This window comes from Lineus longissimus, chromosome 5, assembly GCF_910592395.1.
Source record: "Lineus longissimus chromosome 5, tnLinLong1.2, whole genome shotgun sequence".
In the NCBI taxonomy this organism is placed as follows: Eukaryota; Metazoa; Nemertea; class Pilidiophora; order Heteronemertea; family Lineidae; genus Lineus; species Lineus longissimus.
The window spans coordinates 11,251,745-11,265,401 of NC_088312.1; positions in this window are offsets into that span (position 1 = coordinate 11,251,745).

Below are 13,657 nucleotides of genomic sequence, written 5' to 3' on the forward strand. Positions count from 1 at the left end.
TTGACATCGTTTCGATGATGCTGCCTCCTTCAAGGATGTTTCTACCTCGTCCACTGGACACACATATACTGTAGAATCCTGAAATGATACGTCATTCTAACATTATAAGGTCTATACCTGGGAATGAGATTTGGGGACGTAGTCCATTCACTTCAGGAATCGAATCGAAGTTGAGATAATTGGCCTTTGAGGCAGGAGGCAACTACCAGCTCCAAACCTCGTCCTTACCTTTCTTCTCCCATAAGATAACTGCATTCAAAGTGTATAAATAAATGAGGGAGCGAAATTCGGTGTGAAGGTCAGCCTTGCTAAACATGGAACAAAAGGCCATCTAAATATTTTTGGTGGGTTTGGTTTACAAAAGTGGACTAAGTGTCCTACAAATAAGCAAATACGCACTTGATCTGATCTAGATAGCTGATGGAAGGCAAGGTCAAAAGCATGAATACTTGACATCTGTAATCATAAGATAAAGTTGGGCACATTTATCATTATAGCCCGTTTCTTGAGCATTATAGTGCCGACTGTTCCCCGTCTTTATGCATGCAGACCATTCAGGAGGCCCAGATATCGATATGTAGATATCACTCGGATGCAGCCACCATATAAGCTGCGCTTACACCACGAAATATTGGTGGACCAATTGCACTTACACCACCACATTGCCGCGACAAATTGGTTCGGCAATCCATTGCCGATACAAATTGCCGAGCGAATTTGTCCCACCAAGCTTGATGGTCCAAATTCGCCCGGCTTGTTAAAAGTTCGGCTTTGTCGTGGTGTAAGCGCAAATGGATCGGCAATTAGCTAGTTAGATGGTTCGGCTCCAGGCGGCGCTTTCGAAATGGCGCTTTCTGCCAAGGCTTTCCGCGTTCTGCTTATTGTTTGCGCGCCATCTGTAGCCGGATTTTATAACTAGCTGCAGCGCTGGTGTAAGCGCTTGGTGGATTTTCGATGGTGCGGCATTGGTTCCTGAACCAAGATTGGTGGTCCATTTTCAGGTGGTGTAAGTGCGGCTATTGTCTACCAGTTAACGATGACAACATTGATTTCTTTGGCTTTGAACAGAACATATTGAGATCAGGCTTTTCTTAATACAACGGCTCACAGGCGTTTCTACATACAGTCACTTCTACTGCTTGCACGTCAAAAATGACATGGCCCATAAGCATGACGAGTGTTGCACATTTGGGTATGACTTCGGCCTTATTACACTGTAAACATAAGAAATGTATGTTTTTTGTGAACAAATTACAAATGGACCGCCATAATTTTTTTTAATGTTAAAATCTTAATGCTGGTACCAATCATCATATGTGCACTGACACCAACTATTGTGTTATATTTGATTGATTTTCCCAATGCATCATGGCCATGTGACGTCATAGCCGATTTATCGTCTGGTCCCTGCGGCAGATGTGGCAGTATTGACATATCACTCCCGATTGATATTGATACAACCTCTATCTCAAGGGCCACCTCCTCAGCTGATTTTCCGGTAGTCATCAAAGTTATCATTTCTGCCAAGGTACATCAAAGCGAACGCGCGATTGTAAAAAGTACCTGGTGAAAAAGCTGCGCGATTTTGTTATCCTTCGGTAGTCAATGAGACCACGCCCAGGGCGCATGCTGTCTGGACAACACGAGTCGGATATAGATTTGTCATAAATCTACTTCGAAAAAATGCGAGGCAGCTGTGTCCATCTGCTGCAGTTTCCCCAAATATTTAGCTGTCGAGTTCATCTCCATTAATTACTGACTGACACAATCAACCACCTCCGTCATATTTTGTTGCGAGCCATTGCAACAAAACTGACGACAGAGAGAAAACAGCATTTCTTTGGCCCACTTTTGAGTTATGTAAGGGAACAGCGATCAAGTATTCGCGCATAGCCCTTCTATCTCTTTCGCGGAGGATGTCGTCTGACTCATCGGCTTATACCGCCTGAACACGCCTGAAACTCGGCGAGGGCTAGCTTGGTCAGTCAACTGCATTCCCCTTCAGAAGGCTGACTCAGGAACTGAATCATCTTATACAAAAAAAGCGTCGGGCAAAGGATGTATGAATGCAAATCATTTCATCTTTTTTTGCTGCAACAAAAGGTGAAAGGGTTTTTTTATGAATAAAGTGAAAGGTAGCTCTTTGGGTGTACCCCAGACCTTGACCTGCCGAAACAACCCGAATTATAGAATCTCTGAAAGATGAATCGTTCGAAGTCCTTCGTAACTGTTGACGCCAATTGGAGGAATGAAAATCAGAATTGACTGTCGGAATTGTCCTTCCGAGAACGCGGATTCATCAGAAAAAGCGTAAACTCTACCTTTCCCAAAGCTCAGGAAAAATGATGACCTTCGCGTCTCGTGTCAGCCAAATACCCGTCAAAGGTCTCCAAGCCCGGAGGAGAAAGTTCGCGAAGTGTAGATGGGTTCAATTGATGCTGCAGCCATGGAGCCTTGTTGACCAGCAACAGCAAGTTGACCCCAAACTTGGGGACAACGACCCACGGTCCATTCATCTAGCTTTTGTTTAGAGGTTGCTAAATCAACTAGTCTCAGGTACAGAAAAGCTGGGGGGGGGGTCCTTGGTGAGAGGTGAGAGGTGGATACGGCGCCAGTAAAGGGAATGCTTTACTCCCATTGGATGTCCATATTAGTATTCGTTGTGGCCAACTGTGCGATTTCCTTACAACTTCGAAAATGTCATCAATAATTCTGCTTAAGGTGTAATTTTTCTTTTTTTCGGAGTCGTCTTCACAATGGTCTTGTCCGGCAAATACAAGTAAGAATGCAGTCAAGTTCCGAGCTTACCAGACTCGTAATGACATACCATTGGAGGTTTCACCATGTCCGAAAACGGATGTTTATCTCGGTCAAAAACTGCAGGGCGGACATTTGCATTTTTCTGAAGACTTTTCTTTGCCAACCTCACAAAAATGCTCAAATTTCAGGTCTCTGTGAGATGAAACAAACTTTGACGTGAACCACCAGTTCAGTCTAAGGACACGGGCGTGAAGTAGTGCCACCGGCTCACCGACTTCCGTTTTGAACGATTTCATGTTCTAGGTCGACATCCCACAAGACAATCCACAACGCTTCAGACTAGGCCTGGGACTTCTCGAGTTGGACCACTCAGACGATCGTGATGAGGCCTATGACATTTGTCCATGTGTCTCATTTGAATTTAACAATAAAAGATTGCCAAACCTTGAATTCAACAACCACTTTCTCTGGTATAGTTCAACTCTCACTAAAATTAACATGGGGGCACGACGAGACCCAAAATTTGAGTGGGCTTTCGAGTGGGCCTCTCTTTTGGAAGGGGCATCTGCCTTGGAGCTACTTGATGTTCTGGATAGCTCTTGCGGCCTGGGGATCGTAATGGGGACGTTGGTTCCAACGATCAGATTTCTGCTTTTATCAAAAGTCTGTTTCTCAGTCTCTGTGGATCGGCTAGCACGAGGAACAGCATTTCAAATTCCTTTATCCTAAATTGAAGAAGCAGAGGAGAGAAAAAACCCGAAAAGAAGCAAAAAGAACGAATGAAATTAATGATGGCTGGCTGGAACCCCACGGTGCCTCAAAAATTGGGTGGAGTGGCAATATGTCGTGCACAAGCCGTCACAGAGTCATACATATCCTCGCGGACTGCCGTACTCTTATGTTCCCACTTGTGATAGTTTTTTCTCAATGGGTAATGCCGCGCCTTGTGCCCTCTTGACGGAAGACGCGTGGTCTAACAAGTACCGGTATTACTTTCTTGTGGAGAAGCTGCACTTGGCCTCTGACCGCATGAAATAGGGATCAAATTTCAGGTATCAACTCCTCTAAGACGTTTCATGTGCAGCCCAGACCTGTTGCCAAAACATTGTCCCAAAGAGTAAAATATTACAAACGCTTGTTTTTTTGTGGTAAATCAAATAATGAAAACTGGCGTTCAGTTGCGATTATCTGTCTCAAAGTAATGTGGCTCGGGAGTGGATTATGTGTATGTATGAGCAATGACAGGGACCAACAACAGGTGTTAATTATAAGAAGCGAAGGTTTAACCAACACATGTCGCTAGGTCATTGAAGCAACCGGTCTTTCTAAGCTAAGTCCTTTCGCTAATGCTGAACGCGAATCAAGAGACCATCTGCTGAATTTAAAGATGATTAGAGATGGTGCAGCTCTCGTGAGTACCTCAAGAGGCCATCATATCGTCATTAAACTGTTAACGCCCGCATCATTTGGGCAAAATCGATAAAAATCGGTGTGGAGGATTCTGGTAGGAGCAGCTGAGGTGAAACGGACGCAGTAGAGCAGGTGATTGAGATCATCGGTATGGTGACCAGAGCATTTTGGGATAAGTTTATCGGAATGGATGTTTTCTGAGGTGCCATATTTGATATTGGCTTGTTCACGAGTAGAACTAGAAGAGCACGAGGATCGTCAGGACGGATCTACCAAGGATTCAATAAAGAGAGAAAACTCGGGGAGGGACTGTACCTGGAATAAAGCACTACACCCGAGGACCCAGATTGATCACCGCACAGGCTATCAAAACTTAACATCTTTGGACACCACGTCCAGCATAAAATCGGCGATATCTATATGCAAATTGCCATGAAATGTCCAGGAGCAGTTTAAAGGCCAATTTAAAGAGACAGAACAATGGGTATTAAGGTACGGAAGTGGGTCGAAGAAGGTGTGCTATGATTTCTGAATAAAAACACCAGAAGTTTGTCAATGAGAAGAAATCGAACAATGCGACTTCTCCTCATGATACAATGCGACTCTCCAATGGTGATATTGAGATGTGGGCTAGCACACAGGGGTGACCCAGCTGGTTCTACATGTCCACCTAGCTCTTTTACTTCCTGACCATTGTTCCGGCGTTCTAATTCATATCAAAGCAGCCCTTATGAAAACCCATCCACGTGCTATTAAACTTTTTACCTATCGCCGGAATGTCTATTTAACCATAGGGCACGCATTTCTTTAGTTCTGTGACATTGTTCGCGGCTCGTGCCGTGCATTCATTGAACAATAGCCCAGCTGCACTGATTTTAGATTGGGTGAGGCCATTTAAAACAATTATGGACCTGGACAAGAAAGGTCATGATAATATCAAAACGAGACAGTCCTGATATCCTATTTGGAATTATCATACCCGATGTCACAAAACCAGTTCTTAATCAGATATTGAGGTACTCGAACCAGCGGAAGTTGCCTGTGCGATTAAAGTGTTTGATACAAGGTATCTTACGATATCACAATCTGTATGATGGCACGGATCCCAAATCAAATAAACCCCTTCAAAGGCCACATGGCGCAGGGCGCGCGTCCCTGTTGACACTTGCCGAGACAAAACAAAGGCATATGGCGGAGACAGGTGACACTCAAAACGATCACAACTGCTCCGTGAAATCAAATCAGGAGGTTGAGGTCTACAAATAGTTCTACACAGCAATTATCATCACGATGCTTTGTCTAACATTGCTGAACAGGCGGTTGCCGCATTGGCGGCGTTCCAACATTGCTCCACCCCATCCACGAGTCATCGACCGCCGCTCAAGACAATCGCTGATTATAATGGTTCATTGGATGACATGTGATTCGAGTCATTGGTGACATTTCGTCATCTGTTGGGGTTTGACTCATTATCACGAGGCGTTTCTCACTCCAGGGGTAGGGCAGACCCCTTGGGACTGAAATGACAAGGGCATGTAATTTGGCTTGATATAGTAATCAATATGAAGACGAGCTTATCCAGAAAAGACACCCAAATATGTGCAAGCAAAAAAGCTTGGAAAGAGGAAAGATAGGACAGGTTTCGCATGTGTGCGGCAGCGGCTGCTACCGTCACGGTTAGAAAATTGCTCCAGACTTGTGTTTTTCGTGATTATGCTATAAACACTGAAAGCAGTTGGGTTGGTCACACCATTTTTATGTAAGCAATTTAAAAAACGCCATGTTGGCAATTCAACGAATTTAGAAGCGTTGCGTGTGCACTGCATTGGTGTATTTTTGGGTGTAAAAGCAGTGGGGAGATCCGGTGCATAACAAGTGGTCAATGCGTGTGACGGAATTTGTCTCGCCTTGCAAATCCTCACAGTTTCTGAGTAATCAAAATCCCCACATGTTACCACGAGGACTGGGTCAGTGGGCAGTTCACGAAATCAGGGAGTTGCCAAAAATTATTACAGGAGTTATTTTCAGAAGTTGCCAAAGTCCGGATTCGAGAAACGCGCCCTGGAACTTTTCCATCCGGGGTCTTGTGAGTTGACGCAGACTCCCTGCAGGCATGAAACAGTAATACAAAGTGCATGAATGTCCACGACAACGTGATGGAGATTAGAACCTGGCTTACTGCTAATGCAATATGAAAATTAAGTAAACCAAACAAAGTTATATCGTTTTCAACAATATCTCGGTCAAAGTGCGAAAAAAGTAAAGACCAGTCGTGTTGGTCGAATTGAGGACATCGTTTGGTGGGAAAGGCGAATAAAAGCAGTCCCAAGACACGAACGGAGCTGTGAAAAGAATGTACCTTCGCTCAAATTAAAGCTTTTTTGGCAGGCGTTTTGCATCTTCAATCCGGCGACGTTGGTACATTCAATCCTGGACTATTACAATCTGAGATTCATAGCGAATCTTTCCGTTGACCCATCAGGAAACGACGTCTGCGACAAATTATGGCGCGAATCTGTGGTGAGGTGGGTCCGAGGACAATATCACCCATCAACTGAAGGTATAATGCGGGTATTCTGTGGATCTTATTATTTTGACTTCGATTAGGGAAAGTGCGGCGTTGCATGAGAGGAAATCCATGAATTTTCCTCGCTTGAAGTCCCCTGAAAAGGGCAAGGCTGCAATCGACAATGGGACGACGGCAGACGCAACGCCAATTGTGTGCATCTGTCTTCGGCAACAGCTTCTCAAAAATCAAGGCACTGGGGATACGGTATTAGCATATTTGTAAATTATCGAATGAATTTTGTTTAAGCCGGGTGTTGATGATGAAATATACCCTGGGAGGGCAGGTCAAGGGGTATCATTCATCGGTATGTGGGTACAAACATAGCAAGAGGACCAGGTGACAACGCAGCAGGATCGAGTCCGGAACAATGCGATGGACCCGTCTCTAATGAGAGGGAGGGCGGTGAGCGTGCACTGATTAGGCGAAGGGACGGGGCATGGGGCAAGGGAACATCAACATCAGGTGGCTGGACTCTCTAAACAATGTTTCAGGCTGCAGGGGCAAAGATCGCGCATCACTCACGTAATATGTTAGCGAGCGTCGCGTTTCTGATCCTCTAACCCCGAGCACGCAATCTGCTCCCCGCGACAAGCATTGCATCTGTCTGCCCGACGCACAGCGTTCGAACCAGTGTCCACTGGGCACAAACACCTAGTACATTATCATCGCGGTGGGGCATCTGCGACAAAGGTTAAAGATAAATCATAATTATCAGTTGGTAGCGTTTCGTCGGGTCTTTGATTTAGTTTTGTTGTGATGGGCTTGATGTAGCCCGTCGCTGACGTAAACGTCTCTAAAGTACGCTGAACAATATAGTATGTACAAAGGCGGCCTGCCCAAATTCCCACTGTGATCTTCATCCTAAGTAATCAGCACTATAGCTGAGATGGTGTGGCAGGGTACTAGGTTCGCTATCAAGGATGCCTTCGAAAGACTGAAAGACAAGTTGGTAGATGGAGGGACATTCAAAGAGGTGAATATCCAAACATCTCATACCCTCTTAAGTTAGGCATCAATAAATAAACGACCTTCATCAAAACTCAAAGGAATTGACTTGAAAACACGCGAAAGGTAATCAAACTGACAGATGCAGGCGACAGAATGTTACTCAAGGACGTTCATCCCATATTCCACATCTTTGATTCCTTAATCCATTCATTTTTCAGCAATACCTTTGGAGTATAAACGATCTTTCACCAAATTTAGTTCACGCTCACACCCTCTTCGCTTTGGTTCCTTTCAGGGCTCTCAAAGAATCTTTACGAGGACCCGCATCTCAAATTAATTGCTCGAATGATAAACTAGCGCAGAAGCAGCAGATGGGGCGTCGTGTTCGAGTGTCGGAATGAGGAACTCTCGGCCTTGACTGGTTTTTTGAACCTTCAGGACAGGTCAGACAGGTCGACACCGGAAAGGTTCCGACATCTTTGGTTTGAGGTTGTTGTATATAGGGTTTCCTAGCCACGCCTTCGTCATTCTTCAGGACGGAAGAGAACCGATCCGTTCCCTCGGGCCGAGCCCACCCTGCCGTTGGAGCTGCATGACCCATTTTACCAGACAACACCGTGAAAACTTGGCAGATTTCTTTTTACTCCGTTGACATTTTTAGATTTGGATAACTTAACTTGGGGCACAATGTGAATTATTGATCAAGACTCCTTGATGATTCATTATGTAAAGCTTTGAAGACTTTAATGTAGTTTTAAAAGCGATAATCCCTGTATCGGGTTCGTAAATGTCACAGAGCACGTGGTCGGGTCGGATGGCCCAAACTTGAACTATTCTCCTTCACCGCCTTTCTTAGGGGGTGTTTAGTGGTGCTTGGTAGCTGGGTAGACGGTGATGAAAGGCCAGGTCGGTCCCGATCTGTTGATTGTAGGTGAGTGATAATCTCAAGGAATTGAACCAGGAAATCACGGTCGGCATCTCATGACCTTAGGGCCGTCTCCGTAAAGAGGATGGATTACAAAGGTTTCTGATGATGAAGCAGTTTATAAAAGGGCTAATTTCCCGATATCCCGTGTTCAGATTCTGTGGAAGAATGGCCATCAGGGTTCAGTGGTGTGTTCGTAAAGTGCCTATATGGTGTAGTCCAGGTCCAAAGTCACCAATAAGCCAATGGAAGATTGGTTTGAAAAAGCATTTTCTCGATGACCGAGTCCATGAACTCGCCAACTAGGCCCCTTTATATCCCCTATCAAAATGCAAAGTGAGAAAACAACAGCAACAGCAGACCCCTTTTGGTTGCAACCAGAAAACGCCGGGGTCAGACGACCACCTCCCACCAAGCTGAAAAGCTTGGCAAAGGTGTCTGCAGCCGATTCTCCTGAATAAAAATGACCTATAGGCCTTTGAACTCATTGACATTTGATGTTTGCCCCCATCCGAATACAATACTTAATAGAATGACATCCGAATAACAGTGGACTGAATTAATTCTTGTTTGGGAGTCTGCGAACGTCCACTCTGCATAAAAATGACCCAGTCCTGCCATAAATGTACCGAACATCCCATGTGAAGAAGACGGCAAACTAAATCACAACCTTATATCAAAAGAATATCTCTGACGTCAATAAGACTTGATAAAACTAGCCAGCATCCTCAACAACGGTCTCAAGACCAACAATTGTTGCATTCTCCAAGAAACAATAGGAGAATGTCACCGCCGCGTGCGTTCCCATTCATGCGCACACTCCACGGGCATTGATCGGGAGACAATCGCCGCTTGGGTGCACAGCCTCCCAATGAAACCCGCCAGCTGCTCCAGGCGATATATCGGCATCCGCGTGGTAAAATATTCCCGAATGTTTTCACATCATTTTCATGAGCGATATTTCTAAAGGTGTTTGGCCAATCCAGGTGTAGCAGGGTACCCGGTGAAGGATTGTGAGGCGAAAATTATAAACATGTGGCCGACCCTGGGATGGATGGGGTCATTGGGCTTCGTCCAGGACTGCAAGATGCCGTGTGGCTTCTATTCTCCGCTTGGGGTCGGTCAATTGGTCTTTTAAGACACATGTCTTTACCTCTTTGACTATTCAGTTTTTCTATAAAGTTGGGAATTATAGGACAAATCAAGTTAGTGCGATTCTCATAGCGGAAGCGGAAGTGGGGCCTGCTTCATGAAACAAGTTCTGGCCATCAATCGTCGACGCTCGGCCACAATATTCTCTTCAGACATCCGGTCGTACCGGCCAATGAAAAGCCTTCTACTTGAAGAATAAGAAATAGGGCCTTTTGATTGGCGGATACGATTGGACTCAGCTTGTGGAAAATAGAAAACGGTCGTTAAACTTGTTCTTCTTTGCAGACGATAAATGCCACGTAACATTCACTTCCGCACAGGAGAATTAATGACGAACTTGAGAACTTGACATAAGCAAATATTGATTCTTTTTATGATTGTTATCTGTGTCGTCTGCTGCGCTATCTTCTGGTCCATCTAATGGTATTTCATGTCATGAGATTGGCTGCGGGTCCGTGATGGTGATGTCGCCACATACGTAATCATACGCTTCGTCAAACAACATACGTGTTATCATACGCATCGTCAAACCTGACTTATAAAATATGAAAGAACCCGGTCTCAAGGAAGTGCGCAAGGTGTAATTTGCAACGTATACATGTGTAATTTTGAGAACATCTTACTTAAAAGTAGAAAAGCTCCGGTGGAGCAAAAAAATTGACTAATCATCTTCAAGAAAACGATGCGAGAAATAACAACGCTTCAAGGGTACTTATGTCAGTGAGGATTCGTCTTGAAAGATGTTATGTGAAAAAGGTTTGTCAGGTTTTTGTTTTCCTTAACAAAGGTCTGATGAAAAACAGTTATGAAAACCTGCGCCGGGTGGAAAAAAGCAAGGTGTCCCTTTTGTGGGCGATATTTCCTCATGGTGTGACGGCATGCATTTCCAGGCGGCTAATGACGTTCTGTAGAGGTATGAGTTCACCCTTGCCATCTGCCCCATTCAACTCGCGTGCCGTGACCATTGTCTTGTCGGATTGCCCATTCTTCGCGGCTTTACAACGCAAACTTCGCGCATTCTGGAGTGGTCCATTCTGGCACACAGGGCTTTATTGTTTCATCATCCAACAAGACATTTATAATTTTCATTGAAAAAAAGGTTAATGTTCGTATTTGAAGAGCAGCTGCCTTGTGGATGAGGCCGTGGCCTATCGCAAGCCCGTCTGCGCCTTTATCACGTCAATCGTGATGGGGTCGCGCAGTTTTCAGTCATAAAATGAAATATAGGTCGGTATAATATATCAGTCATCAGAAATGCGAATGGTTATATAAACCAAATCACTGAGTTTATCAATATTTCAATATCCATGCAGAGATAAGCTTTAGTCGCCGACAATAAGCTCACTTTTTTTTAGAAAGGTAATACCGGGTTGTCGCCGAAAAAACACGGAGAGGTGAGATGCGCCAAAGTTGTGCTTAGTACTGGTTCATATTCCTGCCGATAACATTGAGACAAAGAAGGATTGAAAACTATGGTAATGTCACGGTCGCTTTCTTAAGAATTTAAAGTGTTCTTAAGTGGTTATCATGAAATTCCAAGGCAGATGGCTTCTTCATTGCCGCAAGGAACCATGTGTGTTTTCCCGCCAAACCGCGAATTCTCATGGGCGTGGCGCAAGTCACTCTCAGAAAAACGCTGAAACATGGAATGCATTAGACTAGCCTGGGTTCTTTCTTTTGTCGATTGTTTTATCAATTTGCATTTTACACTGCTGGCCACCACGCAATAGGGCCCGGGTTCGATCCCGGGGAGAACCCAGGATCGTATGTCTGGATGAACCGGCGTGGCTTTCAAGGAACTAAAATTCCTGGCTCTTCACAGTCCTTCGAATGAGACTCAAAACCGAGGTTCCTTGTACCTGGTGTCTATGCCAGGGCAAGCTAAGACCCCACCAAGTGAGAAACATGAGTAGCTTGCGTGGACTCTATCTCTCTCGCCAAAGTCGGACCACTAGGCCAATAAACCCAATTGGCGCCTAACCGTAGTGGCACACAGGATACGCTCATCCCGCCTTGGAGGAGGATTACTCCTAGGAGAATGACCCCTCCAAGTGCAGAGCGAACGCTGAAGAAGAAGAAGAAATCAATTTGCATTTGATATTTGCAACAGATGGCTTCTTGAAGAGTGATGAAATGCGATCTTCAGTGCCAAACGATGTAAGAAGGGAAGTCCGCACGTGTTTCGCGAACATACGAAAATTATTTTATTCTGAACTTCTGGTTGAGGTCCAAATGAACCAGGAACACGTACAGACGTGAATAGACGTCCCTTGAAATGAACCTATCAACATTCTGACACTTTTTGGCCAACATGACACAAAGGCAACCTCCTCTCCTAAGCCCATATTTGGCGGGAATCCAAGGACAACCCTGTAGACAGGGCTTGGCGAGACGCCAAGAGCAGCTGAACTAGCCCTTCGCCTAAATTCAACAGGACGGGTCCGCCTTGACCTGTTCACCTGGCTGATTATCCTTGAGTGTTTTAGTCACGGGTGACTTTTATGATTAAATACCTCCAGAAAGGAGCCCGAGCTTTTACCTTATGGGTACGGGCTTATCATGTACGGCTAATTGGTAAGGGGCAGCTGCCGAACTTGTACCATTCAATGGCATCAATAAAGAATGATAATTGTTGCAGCAACTTCTGCCGGCTGTTCCTGTTGTAAGACAGACCCCTCTAATTTCTAACCAAACTGGTCATCTACAAGTACACACGCACATGTGTCTTGTAAGATAACAAGAGATGAAAGGAACGTCACTTGGGGGGGGGGGGGGGGGGGGGGCTGTAACTAGAAACTCCAAGGACTCAGCCAATGTATTAGCATGATTAGGGTTACATCAACATAATCCAAGATTTCACCCTGGAGCAGGGGAAATGTTCTAGGAAATGATGGAGAAGGATTCATATGCAAATTAGTTGAATCCAGGAAGTGGCCTGGGTGCTTCTGCTAAGAGGTGCAGGTGGTTTGAGATATACCCCCCCCCCCCCCCTCCATACACACATACACCAGCACCACCACCGTCATGAAGAATGATTACTATGTCAAGGTCATCACATACTCCAGCAATTAAGGGGCCGGGATACACAAAGTGCCTACTTTGGGCTTATTAGGCCTTTTGCAAACAAGGTAAACATCGCAGTTCAGGTGATTTGGTAGCTGCCTATATAGGTGGCCTCTAGCCCACCAGTGAGGCCACTGTACCCCCCCCCTCTTGTACAATGGGCAAGTGCCTTTTGCTTAGTAAGGTAAGTACTAGGCCTTTTTGAAAAATGGGCTCCATGAAAGATTAAGACACTACGGGAATTGGTCAGCTGCTTATTCTGGCAGAGGGGGTAATATCTTCCACCAGTGAGGCCACTGTACTCCACCCCCTCTTGTACAATGGGCATGTGCCTAGTGCTTAGTAAGGTTAGGCCTTCTCAAAAATGGGCTCCATGAAAGATGAAGACACTACGGGAACTGGTCAGCTGCTTATTCTGGTAGAAGGGGTAATTTGTCATAAAAACAAACATGTTTACCTAGTGCCTATGTTAGGATGCTGAGGCCTGCTGTATAGGGTCAACATCACAGTCTGAGGTACTTGGCCTCGGGCTTTGAAGGCTGTACAGGAACATGGCCTAGGCCACGGAGGCCACTGTACCACATCTCACTGATCCTGGATGAAGAAGGCAAATAGAGTCGTGTCATTTTCCACATTTAACACAATAGATGGGAGCAAACATTGTGTTTTGGGGCAGGATGGCAAGGATTTAATGACAGTTTGCTGTCTCTGTCAACTTAAACTTCACATTGTAAAGCATGAAGTGACTCATGTTCTGCCTGTAGGTGAACTAGATGCTCAGCTGCTCAGTGATGTTGAATTTAAAGTAGATAGGCCTAGCTCCCCTTCAT